This window comes from Indicator indicator, chromosome 9 (genome assembly GCF_027791375.1).
Source record: "Indicator indicator isolate 239-I01 chromosome 9, UM_Iind_1.1, whole genome shotgun sequence".
In the NCBI taxonomy this organism is placed as follows: Eukaryota; Metazoa; Chordata; class Aves; order Piciformes; family Indicatoridae; genus Indicator; species Indicator indicator.
Genome location: NC_072018.1, coordinates 9,115,467 through 9,128,601, shown reverse-complemented (window position 1 = coordinate 9,128,601; position 13,135 = coordinate 9,115,467).

Genomic DNA, 13,135 nt, shown 5'->3' with positions numbered 1-13,135 from the left:
GGAAACAAATGGCTGTAAGGGATGCCTTGGTCTGAGTTAGTAACCTGCTCCTGTGAGAAGAGATATCTTCTCACCCAGGACCATGCCGGTCGAATGCAGCCTTGTTCTTCCATCCACCCCCTGCAGCGTAGCCGTGGGGGCTGTGTGCCGTTTTCCCACTAGGGAGAGCTGTTAGGATGCCGCGGAGCCTGGCCAAGGCTGCTTCCCACGCTGGGGCTGGTTTCCTGCTGTAGGGCCGTGGTGGGGGTGGGCTGGGGGCTGAGAGCTCCGTGTGCTGTGACGGTGCTGGCATGCGACTGCTCCATTGCAGTGCTTGGAGGGCGGGCAATGGGAAATACTATCTGTCACCCCTGACCCACTAGCCTGGAGGTGTTGTGGGGACCAGTCACAGCCCCCTGCTTCCTGGCAAGCTCTGCTGGTGCTCTGCCTTTCCTCCAATCTTGCTGGGCCAGGCTGGACTATGCAGAGTACAGTAGTGTGTTGATCAGCCCAGAGCTGAGAAAAAGGGGAGTGGTGGGCTGGTGAGCACTCCTTGCTGCTTCCATGACTGGGGGGATGGAACGCCTCTGCTATAAGGACAGGCTGAGAGAGTTGGGGTTGCTTAGCTTGGGAAAGAGAAAGTTCTGGGAAGACCTTATTACAGTCTTTCAGTGCATTGGTCCTATAAGAAAATGGGGACAACTCTTTAGCAGAGCTTGTTGCAACAGGACAGGGGACAAGGGTTTTAAACTAAAAGAGGGCGGATTTAGATTACATATAAGGAAGAAATGTTTTACATTGGCACTGGTGAAACACTGACAGATCATGTCCAGAGAGGTGGTAGAAGCCCCATCCCTGGAAACATTCCAGGTCAGGTTGGATGGGGCTCTGAGCAAACTGATCTAGTTGAAGATGTCCCTTCTCAATGCAGAGAGATTGGACTAGAAGACCTTTAGAGGTCCTTTTCCCTCCAAACCATTGTGTGATTCTGAGGTCACAAGCTCTGAGCATGGCCTAAGGGCTCAGGGCTCCAGACTGTTGGACCTTATGTATTTTTTCTGGGGGCATCTTAACAGATGTTGGCTTCCTCTGTATTTGAGCAGAGTAGCACTTTATACTGGGATTGTCACCTCATCCATACAGGAGTCCTGAAACCAGCAAAGAAATAATTCACCTGGTATCGGTTTTATTGTGTGGCAGTTTGGCAATCAGATGCCTGCTGCAGGGACCCATCCAACTCACTCCCTGCATTGTGCAGTGGAGAAGCTGATGATGTTGCCTACCAAGCAAGTGTGGCCAGCATGTGTAAACTCCAACTTTTCAGAGATTCAGCACATCCCCTGATATGTGTGTTTTCCAAAGGAATACTGGAAGGGCTGGCTGACATAACAGAAGACTGTGCTGCCATCCAGTGAGAGCTGGACAGGCTGGACAGCTGGGCAGGGAGAAACTTAATTAAATAGAACAAGGGCAAGTGCAGAGTGTTGCATCTGGGAAAGAACAACCCAATGTACCAGTACAGGCTGGGGACTGACCTGTTGGAGAACAGTGAAGGGGAAAGGGACCTGGGGCTCCTGGTGGACAGAAAGACAACCATGAGCTGACAATATGTCCTTTTGGCCAAGAAGGCCAATGGCATCCTGGGGAGTATTAGAAGGGGTGTGCTTGGTAGGGCAAGAGAGGTTCCTTTTCTGTTCTGCCCTGGTGAGGCTGCATCTGGAATATTGTGTCCAGTTCTGGGACCCTCAGTTCTAGAAGGACAGGGAACTTCTTGAAAGAGTCTAGCGTAGAGCCACAATGATGACTGAGTAGAACATCTCCCTTATGAGGAAAGGCTCAGGGAGCTGGGTCTCTTTAGCTCAGAGAAGAGGAGACTGAGGAGAGACCTCATTAATGTTTATAAATATGTAAAGGGCAAGTGTTAGGAGGATGTAACCAGGCTCTTCTCAGTGATGTCTGAGGCTAGGGTAAGGGGTGCAAGCTGGAGCATAGGATGTTCCGTGTGAACGTAAGGAAAAACTTTTTCAATGCGAAGGTCACATAACACTGGAGCAGACTGCCCAGAGAGGAGGTGGAGTCGTCTTCTCTGGAGACATTCAAAACCTGGCTGGATGCGTTCCTGTGTGACCTACTCTAGGTGATCCTGCTCTGGCAGGAGGGTTGGGCTAGACAATCTCTCAAGGTCTCCTCCAACCCCTAACATTCTGTGCTTCTGTGTGATCCCATGATACCAACATAGCTGCTGTACTTAATTTCACATCCCTATTTCTGAATATGAAGAATTTCTTAATAACAAAATTTTTAGAATTCTTTGAATATTATTAAAGCAGTATGTTTCCCCATGATTATTCTTAGAAATGATTGAGTCATTTGTGTTTTGTTTTTCCTAAAAATCAGATGGCAATGTAGTATATGTAATCATCCTCCAAAAAAAAATATTTTGGCGAATTTGGAGTAACTACAACTGTGGCCTTAAAATAGGAAGTGTTGACTAACCATAGCCTGCGAAGTAATATGACAAAAATAAAATACAGCACTGACTTCCTACAGCTTTAGCTAAAGCTAGAAAATGCCAGATTTTTTTGTCCATGCAGTTTTAATTCTGCTCCATTTTTCTTGTCTGGTCACTTGGCAAGAGCAGAAGGGTCTCATAAACCCTATATTAGAGTGCATCCACGCAAAAAGCGAAGCAAAATCTTTGTGAGTCACTTGACGTTAGAATCACTTACTTGGCCATAGGCTTTCAGAATTGCTTTGGTATCTTTGATGTAATTTTTATTAGATTGTTTTTCCCTGCATTCCTTTGGTACTAAATTTGCATTTTTTTAAGTACAACTTTTACTACTTGAGCAAAAAGGCATAAACTTGTCACTGTGAGCAATACAACAGATTTCTAATAACTGAGCAGAAGAAGTAGCTATTTTAAGTTATATGTTTTCTGCAGGCGTTAATCCATCAGGAACTGGAAAGTTAGTCCTGCTTCTGAATTGAGCCCATGTATTTCTTGCAAGACTTGTAGCTGGTCACTACATTCACTCTGGTTTTGTCTAGCTGGTGTAGTGTATGTTAGTTTTCCCAGCTCATTTTGAGTGCTTATTTGCAGGTCTTTACCCATACTGTACCTTTTCTGCTCTGTAGGATAACAGCTCTTGGTAGAGTCTATAAAGCAGCAGAGTATAGGTTTTACTCAACACAGTTACAAAAAAAAAATATCCAATCTGCCAAATCATAAACAACACCTATTAAATCACTGAGTTACACCAGGTGCTAAGTTGTACAAGTACAGAGATGTTTACTGGAACTCAGGGTAAATGTTGGGCCTGTAAGATTGTAAACCTGCTTACTAAATTATCTTCCTGTTACAGAAATAAGTAATCAACAGTGTTAATTTTTCTCTTCCTTTATTAACATGTTGTGACTTCAAGTGAGGAAAACTCACTAAAGGTAATTATCTCAATTTTCTTCAGACTGTGCTTATTTAAAGTTGTTTTCAGTTCACCTTTCATCTGAGATGGAATAGCTGGAAGCCCAACTAGGGAGCTCAAATAGAGGTTTTTATGTTCAGACTCAAAAGCTGTGTGTGTTCAGCCTTAAAGGTCATCCCTGATTTTAGTGGCTGTGATGTCAGTGGGGAAACTCTGCTGCACTTTTGTTTGTCCTTATGTGAAGGTCAAATAAAAGCAAAGTGACTACTTAGAAAAACTTAAGGCTTCAGCATAGAAACTAACCACAGCTTCTTAGTGACTCTTGAGCAAGATTTCATTATTTCATCAGCTTCTGCTTGTATGTGAACTTGGGTTTCTTCTTGGCTACTGTTCCTTTAGCTTAGATTGCTTTTGTTTTCAGCTACTTAAGGAGAGCTTTGGTTAAGACCCATGGGTTGGTTTTGTATTTAAATAATGGATGACACTAACACCAGTGTTTAATATGACTTCTTACCTGAAATTGTTGGATAGAAAATGAACCAGGGTGTCCACCAAAAGTTTCTTATTAGGATCTGGGGCATTTTTTCAAGACTTTCTCTGACACCACATCAAATACTTTTTTAATGCTTAAGAATTCTTTGCAATATTTTTAAATGTTTGCTTTACAGATGATAAATCTAAGCCCTAGAGTTTAACAATTTATGAAGAGTCAGATGGAAATTTTGTTCCTATTACCAGAAACCAAATTCCTGGACTGTGGTGTTTGACCCTTTGGTGTCATTGTGTTCATGCGTGCAATAGGAGCCCACAGTGCATAAATGTTACTGAATCCAGCTAAATTCTGTTGTAACTGTCTCTGCATCCAGCTAAAGACTGTTATAATTGTCTCTGGACTACAGCTAAAGACTGTTATAATTGTCTCTGGACTACAAATGATGCCAACTGCTTATTTTTAAGCCACTGCATAAGTGATAGCCCACTACTCTTTCCTGTTGTTTTGTTGTTTTTTTTAAAAATAAGTTTGCAAATTAAACAATTTTCAGGTCTTGATTACCTCTAGAAGAAAAAATTAATCACAGATTTGCTTCTTGCTTATTTTTTTGGTTCTCCATAAGAAAAAAAAAAAAGTCTTGATGAGAACTTTAGCACAATGTGTAATGCCATAGAACTGTTAGATCCCAGTTAACACCCTGGTAAATGCTGAAGGAAAGTTCTTCTATCTTACTAATTGTGGGGGTGAGTGAGGCAATTAGGGGTAGGCGGGGAGGAGTGACACATTTTCTAAGGAGTTGGCATTAGTTTCTACAGAAAATGAATGGATAATAAGTGTGAGTTCTTAAAAAGGAAAAAGGCAAAATACTAGAGTTCTAAATGTCAAAAATGTAGTCTTCATTGAGGCTCTTGGTCTCTAGAGAGTCTGCTAGAGATGCCTTTTTCTGCTGCCGAACAGTTGTTGCAGCATCTAACTGGACTTTGCGTGAAAGATTAATGTAGGTGAACTCTTAATCAATGGAGTAAATCCTTGCAGAAGTGTCATTCTAGCTGTTAGGAAAAATTCAATGTCCCATGATACCTCTTTAGCATAGGAGGCTCCATGCTTAAGATCATGTGTTAAAGCCATAAAGGCCTTGGGTATCACAAAATACTGTTGAACTGCATGAACTGGAGGGGTTCTGTTGCTTGGTGAAACTTGAATCCCTAAGATGTGTTACAGACTGCAGGACAAAGCAGCATACGACATGGGTTTGCTTCCAACTCACAGCTGTGTTTTACCATATTTTAGTCCCAAACTTATCCCCATTTAGATCCACTGCTAGAAACTACTCTTGCCTTCAGTAGAAGCCAAATTGTTTTATTTAGTGAAGAGTTGTAGGTATTGAGTCAAATCAATTGAATTATGAATATTACATATGTGAACTGGTATCTCTGAATGAATGACAGTTTACAGCAAGTTGCTGGGAGCCATCTCCCTTACGATACTTAAATGAATGTTGTGTTTGCAGGGCTGAGTGTTTAATATCACCCAGCCAAAATTCTAGTCAACCCAAGTGGAAGCTTTGCCAAAAGAAAGATGCCTGATTAGGTTTGTGACAGTTCATTGCTATGAATATTAAAATTTGGGCCATTCAATAAGATGAACTTACTCCTGTAATCAAAGATTGTGCTTCTTCACTGCACTGAACAATGAGCCTCCAGGGCCTAAGGGCTATTGCTTAATGAGTTGCTTAAAGCCCCTCAAAAGTGAAAGAGGACCTCAGTTGAGGGAAGGTGATGTACCCCTTCTCTCTGGCTTCAGGAGTGTGAATCTTCCTAGATTTCTTGAATAAAGCTGTTGATCAGTCTTTGCTGCTTGAGCATCTCCCTCTCTACTCAACCCTAGTTAGGCCACATCTGGGATATTGTGTACAGTTCTAGGCTCCCCAGTTCAAGAGACAGGGAACTACTGAAGAGAGTTCAACAGAATGCGCTAAGGATGATTAAGGACCTGGAGCATCTCTCTTACAAGGAAAGACTGAAAGACCTGGGGCTGCTGAGTCTGGAAAAGGCAAGGCTGAGAGGGGAACTTATGAATGTCTACAAATATCTCAAGGCTGGCTGTCAGGAGGATGGAGTCAGTCTCTTTTCAGTGATACCCAGTGATAGGACGAGGGGCATTGGATGTGAAGTCAATCACAGGAAATTCCATCTCAACATGAGAAAGATTTTTTTTTTTTTTTTTTTACTGTGAGGGTGATGGAGCACTGGAACAGCCTGCCCAGAGAGGTTGTGGAGTCTCCTTCTCTAGAGATCTTCAAAACCTGTCTGGCTCCTGTGTAACCTGCCCTAAGTGGCCCTGCTTTGCAAAGGGGTTGGACTCAATCTCTGGAGGTCCCTTCCAACCCCTAGCATTCTATGATTCAATGTTATGTGCAAAGATGGAGACACTTGTAATGGGCACAATAGAATTATGGCTCCTTTCCGTGTTACAGAGCCAGAACAGGAATTTATGAAGGTACCAAACTCCTGTTTGCAAGGCACTGCTATGCACACTGCATTAGAAAACTCTGGGCTGGAAGACAGGCAGATTTTTTTTGGCAAAACTTGAAAGAATTGCAGATTAGATTCCGTATTAAGGGGAGGATATTACAGAGGGGAGAGAACTGGGCAGGACTGATAATAACGGCCGTAGTCACTCTAAGGGGAAGGATAAAATTAAGTTCAGTTGTTAAGCAGGAGCTAATTTTCTGTTTATATTTTAATAAACAATATTCTGTTTGGGGTTTTTATCATTTGAGAATGTTCATCCCCAGCATTCTTTAGTCCTCTTCTTTCCTGGATTGAGACTTCTGCTTCATCAGTTGTGGTGAATCAACTGTCTGTATACAGGTAAGGAGCCAAACACTGTTAAACGGAGCAAAAACAACACTACGTTTATTTACCCCTGGTTTTTGTTATTTCAAATTAATTACAGAGATGTTTATGAGGCAGGGTTGTTGACCACACAAATATGGGTTGTTCATAATACATATAGTCTGGGAGAAACTAATTGCTATGCTAATTATAATTTATTCTGTGGTTCTATTCAGCTATATATTTAATTTTATTTTTCTGTTCTTCTTCTAGGGGCACTAGTAAATATTCTTCGAAGCAGGGATAGTAATGATGAGACAGTAATTGAGTAAATTATCCAGGTGGTCTAATTTCTGTTGTTTTTGCTTTCTGCATTTCTAGTGTCCTCTGGCATCAGAACAGAAGTATATGCTAGTCCTGGGCTACGTGAATAAAAGGTTCTGTCTACATTACAATTGGAAACATCAGGTGACATGTTTTCAGCTTGACCAGTTACAGCAAGTGCTGTTTTGTAAATGAGGTTTTAACTGTGTTGCAAGTGTGAAGTCCTGAACTGACCAAGTTCTGTAGTAACTGGGTCACCTGCCACAGATGTTTTTTTTGTGTGTGCATGTGATGTAGATCACAGGAATGTTTGCAAAAGCAAAAGTGCTACAACTGCATAGTACCATTTTTTTCTGTTGACACTGAAGCTTAAAGATGCATATTCAGGAGGCAAAAACACAGTACTATGTGTAACTAAGATATATAAAATGATTATAAATTATAATTTTTAAAAAACAGTCACAAAATGACTGTTACAATGTTGAAGAAACATTGTAATTCTTTCAGGTTTACTTCTTATTGATAGGCTTTTTGTACCCTGAGAGGTGCCTACTGTTGAACAGAGAGGGGAGTAGTAGTAGCATTAACAGCTCAGAGACACCAAAAATAAATCTGTGTACCACTGCATGAATCGCTGTGAAACAGTAGAACAATTCCTGTCCTGTAGAGCAAAGGATGTGATGAAGTAAAGAGTTGTTATGAATTAGAGAGGCTCTATAACCACATGTAGTTATTATCACGCGTAGTTGCTTCATCATGTAAGAGATCAGTCTGGCCATGAGGTTGCCATGCAGCCAAGGTGCTGTAGTCTTAGACCACCCTCTTTTGCTGGGAAGGCAGGACGATAAACCCCCCAAAATTGCCCTAAAGCACTAGTAGTCTAAAAATACAGTAATAGGACAGGTGAAGGTGGTGAAATAGGGTAGCACCAGCAATTAAAAAAAACCCAACACCTGTCATCAAGCTGATAACTGTCTGTAAAGAAAGCTGGAATTAATACTCTTCTTGCAGCAAAGCCTTCCTCCTGGGTCTTCATTTGAAGACTTGCAGCAGTAAAAGTATCCAGAAGTGAATCAGGTCTTAGTTCCAATTTCTGTCTTCAGACTGTTTATAGGCGAGTGTGGACCATAATGAATATTAAGTACGCATAGTACGTAGTTAGAGTTTATGGAAGTCTCTCTGCTGTTGCCATGTTTGAGTATACCAGAATTAGCCAGCTACAAAATTCAGTTCTTACTGGAATATGCAGCATCCATGCTATTTGGAACAGGGTTGGTGGCTCACTTTTATTGAACTATGAGTCTCTAGTATCTTAACAACTTTGAATTCTTATTAAATCTGAATTGATTCACTCATTGTGTTTTGATTTTACAGGGTAAGAGAAGGTAACAAACTGAAACAGCTGTTTTTGTTTTTGTTTTTTTTTTAAGTAACAAACTTCTTTAAGTAGATCTAAAGATTTGGCTGCTTTGATTTCTTTTTAAAGTGAATGAGTACATATATTTACAGAAATGCTTTGTAGGAACTTTTGGTCTCAGTTAATTTTCTGTTATGCAGATCGTTATTTGTGCAGGTTTCTTTATGAGGGAAACTCCTGGAGAAAGCACAACTATCCTTGGCTGCTTTTCTTGGACATAAGAGCTTAAGAGAGCTCATGCTATCTGCTTTATGCATGAAAATCTTTACCCTCTTGCACCGGAAGAAGCATGAAACCACACAAGTATGGCAAACAGGTAGAAGCAGATGCTGTGAGATTTACTGGGAAGGCAACACCTCACGTGCCCTTTGAGGAAATTGTTGCAGTGACCACGAGAGGGCATTTTGAGACACCGCAAACCCAACCTTATTGCTCATAATCACTGGGGGAGAGGCATCAAGGCCCTAAAGGGCAAGCTGTTGTGACAGCCAGGAGTAAGGCCAGTGCAGCAATAATCAGTCCCTTTGTTCCAAATCTGACCCCTTCTTAGTTCCTACACTTCTGATATTGGAGCTTATCTTCTAAATGATGGGGCTGGTGCAATGGAAAACTTGAGCGAGCATCAGCCTTTGTGAAACAGATGATTCATCAGATTGATTTTCAACACTGCTGACTTGGCTTGCACTCCAGGGTCTCCCTGGAGACTAATCAGAAATGGAGCTAGGATACAGGTTGCTTTATTATGTATAATTTATCTTTTCTATGTCCGCATGTTAAGGAACCTTTTCATTAAGCAGTTCTTTTTTGTCTTTATAGTCAACTTACGTATGACATTGCCCTTCTAGCTAACTCTAGGCCTGGTTCTAATCAATCCTTGCCCCTGGCTCATTTCTGTCAACTCTTTCTGGGGTTAGACCTTTTCCTTCCTTTAGTTCCTGAATTTATTTGCCAGAATAACCTTGTGGTGGCAATTCTCCCTTCTTGCCTGTTTTTTGTTGTTTTTTTTTTTTTTTTTTTCAACAGACTGTGTCTGGATCTTTTTCCTGCTGCATGGGGCAAAGAATCTCTTCAGTTCTTTTTTCTCAATGCATATTGTGCACCAAATGTCTCAAAGAATTATTATTCTTCCACCTTACTGTTTCTTTTAATGAAAAATAAAAATAAGATTGATACATATATTCTTCACTTAGAGGAAAGTATTTTGTCCAGGCACCTGAAAATGTTTTGAGCCTCATGGTGATCGACATGTTGTCTGTACCTAAAGCACAATATTTCAGACTGAAAACCTGGAGGATGTTTTGGATTTTATTTATTTTCAGCAATATTAAGGTTTATAGCGTGGAATTGGCATGCCAATTAAGGAGTATTTATCAAATGTATTGTTATGTAACAGGGATTACAAAAAGGATGTTGAATTTCCCACAAGCGCTCTAAAAGCAAAATTCACAAGTCATGCAGCAACTGCCAAATGACCAAGGCTATGAAATAAGCAAAACCCATCTCTGTTCTGTAAGAGAAAGTAAGCAGTTTCAACCTTGTAATTAAGAAAGCTCAGATTCATAATTGTAGCCTTACTAGAATGTTGATCTCTTTAGTAAATCTAAATACTTTTGTTGCAGCTTACTAGTAAATTGGATGTATATGCCACACAGTTTGAACTGCATCATGGAGATAACTATCAAAGTGAGGTAAGGCAGGGGTGCTGATTGTGTCTTGTAATTCTTGACAGTAAGACTTAGCACAGTGAGGTGGCACTGTGACACACAGCCCCAGGCAGTTTATACAAAGGACTAATGCAGGTCCAGATAAGATGAGTAGCTGGCCAGTTAACAAATCATAGATATGCTTTGCATATGTAGGAGGACTTTATGCCTAAACTGGTCCCAGTAGGTGTTCTGTATTTATGTTCAGTGGTGTCACTTTCTGTGATTCCTGGGTGTAATCCTTTAACTGTACTAGTCAGAACTACCTGAGTCACTGGGGTAGAGATTTAAAAAGAAAGTGTAAGTCTTCAAATTAAAAAGAGTTATATCTGATAGAGCTGTTCTGAAACAATACTGCCTTTTCATTTCTTTATTATCGGCTGTAGATATGGTCTTCTGAGACTCTTGAAACTCAAGGTGATGTTAAGCAGCCTGAACTCCTTGCAAGCCCTGAGGAAAAATGGAAGCCTCGTAATAAAAACCTGCATGAGTGGTTGTTATCCTCTGCTGGTGGATCCAATGCATAATGGCTGCATGGTATGTGCTGGGGGTTTGGGGAGCAGAAGAATTAATAAGAGCATATGTTGCCTGGTTGTTGTGGGTTTTGTTTTTCTTTTTTTTTTTTTCTTAAGTATGTATTTTTCATGTTACAACTGAAGTACTCTAATAACTTGCTGTTGCCAAAGGGATGATTTTAATCCTTCCTTCTCCATCCTGGCTCTGGTGTTTTTTTTGGTTTTTCTTTTCTTTTTTTGGAGGGGGTGTTGTTTTTGTGTGTTTGTTTTGTGGCAACTAGAACATTTCTGTTCCTTCCCTTTGTATAAGTAATAGCGATCTAGCTTGTAGAGATTTATAGGTTGGACTTGATGATCTCTGAGGTCTTTTCCAACCTGGATGATTCTGTGATTTTGAAAATCAGCAGAAAAAGGTTGGTTTCTGCTGATTTAGCACCTTATGCTTATAGCCCAATCTCTTCCTTAAGTCCTCTCACTACAGCACTACTGCATCAGATTAATCTTGATTGTGGCATAAGTTTGCAGTTTGTCCATTTCAGAGGTCACTAGATTGGCTTTACTGTAATATGAGGCTTTTGTGGAGCACAGTGGAAAAAGAAAACACTCCTCAATTTCTTTTTCTTTGCCTGCCAAAAAACATGAAAGATTTTTCTTTAATAAAATGATGCAGTAACTCCTAAACTCTGTTTGTAGCACTGGGAAGAGAAGAAAGGAATAGGAACCACTTGAAAGGGCTGGGACAGAAGGTGCCTGAGAACTTCTGCCCTGAAAACTAACTCTGGGAAGGAAGGACTGTAAATTGGAAATTCCAGAGAGATTTATCAGTTTCTCAAGCTAAAAAAGACAATGTTATGCTACAGTTCCATGAAGCTAGCACTCTATCAGGAAGCTGGCACCTCTGCCCAAATCTGTCTTCCAGAAACTTGTTCTAGCCTTGGTGCCACTACATTCCTTGCTGCTGGCATAGCTGTTCCTGTGATTGTACATGGAACTGGCTCAGCAAAACCTGAGCCAGCAGGAAACCAATCCTTTTGCTTCCCCCAGTTTACTTCTAAGCAAGCTCCCATATGGCCAAAGGAGTGCTTGCAGCACCATAAGAGTGAGTTGCCTGAAGGTAAAGAAAGAGGGGAGACTGCCACATTCTGATACTACCACCATCTAAAGTATTAAAGGACCTCTCATTTTATTGTGCTGGGTGCTTTCATGTGAGTGGTTTATCTCCTGAAGCAGCTGCATCTTGAGTGAGTAACGTGGAAGTATGTGAGTAGGAAGTGTCTTTTCTGGTTTCTATTGGGGAAATTAAGGCTCAGAGAATTAAACAACTTGCTTAAGAGAGGCTGACTTGCCAAGAATTAAATTCCAGTCTCCTGAATCATAGCCTTGTGCCTTATCCACAAGACCAGCCTTTCTGTATTAGCATTTCCTTTCCCTCCACCCTGTTTTGAGAGGCAGCATGGTAGCATTGTTCTGTGTCAAGCAGGAACATTTCCAGCAGAATGGCTTGAACAACTTCGGAGTTTATCATTAATCTGGAAGCTGTGACTTGGAACAACTTCTGCATTAGAACCTTCCTCAGGACCAATAACCACAAAAGCTTTAACCATCCAAAGGCCTGACAGTGCAAATAAGAGGCCTTCGAGATTAAAAAACATACTTCAAATAGCAACAGGTTTCTTAAAGCATAGATGATTGGTAATTACTGATCAGGGGAGTGTGTGAGGCTGGAGATAGTGGACAGGAAAACAGGACTTAACTTTATTCTGTAAGGAGAGAAGTAAATTATTTTTTTTTATTCCTAGTACAAAATACCTTATTAGGAGAGCCATACTCTGAGTACCTTAGTGCCTGCTTGGCTGCTTAACCAGGCCAGTGACAAGCGGCTCATCTTTGATCTAAGTCAGATAGCCAGGAACAGGAAATAAAGACTTACGTTTGCTTGTGCTGCTTTTGTATCACAGCAGGCTTCAGCAAGCTTCACTGGGCAATGCCTGCATGAAATACCATTAAAGAGCCATCATCCTCAGCTTGACAAATAGCTATGTCAAACACTCAGTCCTTTGGTGGTGGTGTTTTTTTTAACCTCTACCCTTTACTCCTGTTGCTTGCCCCATGACATGAACTGCCAGAACAGGATGCTTCATTTCTTACAGCAATCTAGGTGCTAACTGGCTAGTATAGCAGCCAGTGAAGAGCAGGAGGGAGGACTTGTCTTTGGACTTGATAAGTGGAGAAAAATGGGATCTTAAAACACTTGCTTTAACTGGAAGACAGGAAGTGAAGTACTGGATCAAACTGGTCTTAGGAATTCTGGTATATTGCCTCTGGCTATAGCCAGTCAGCTGACAAAAATAATAGGGATGCACCTGGCTTTCATTATGCAATGATACAGGAGGGGAATTCCGTCCTGCTTTTTGCAAAGATCTGCACAGGCCCAAAGTTATG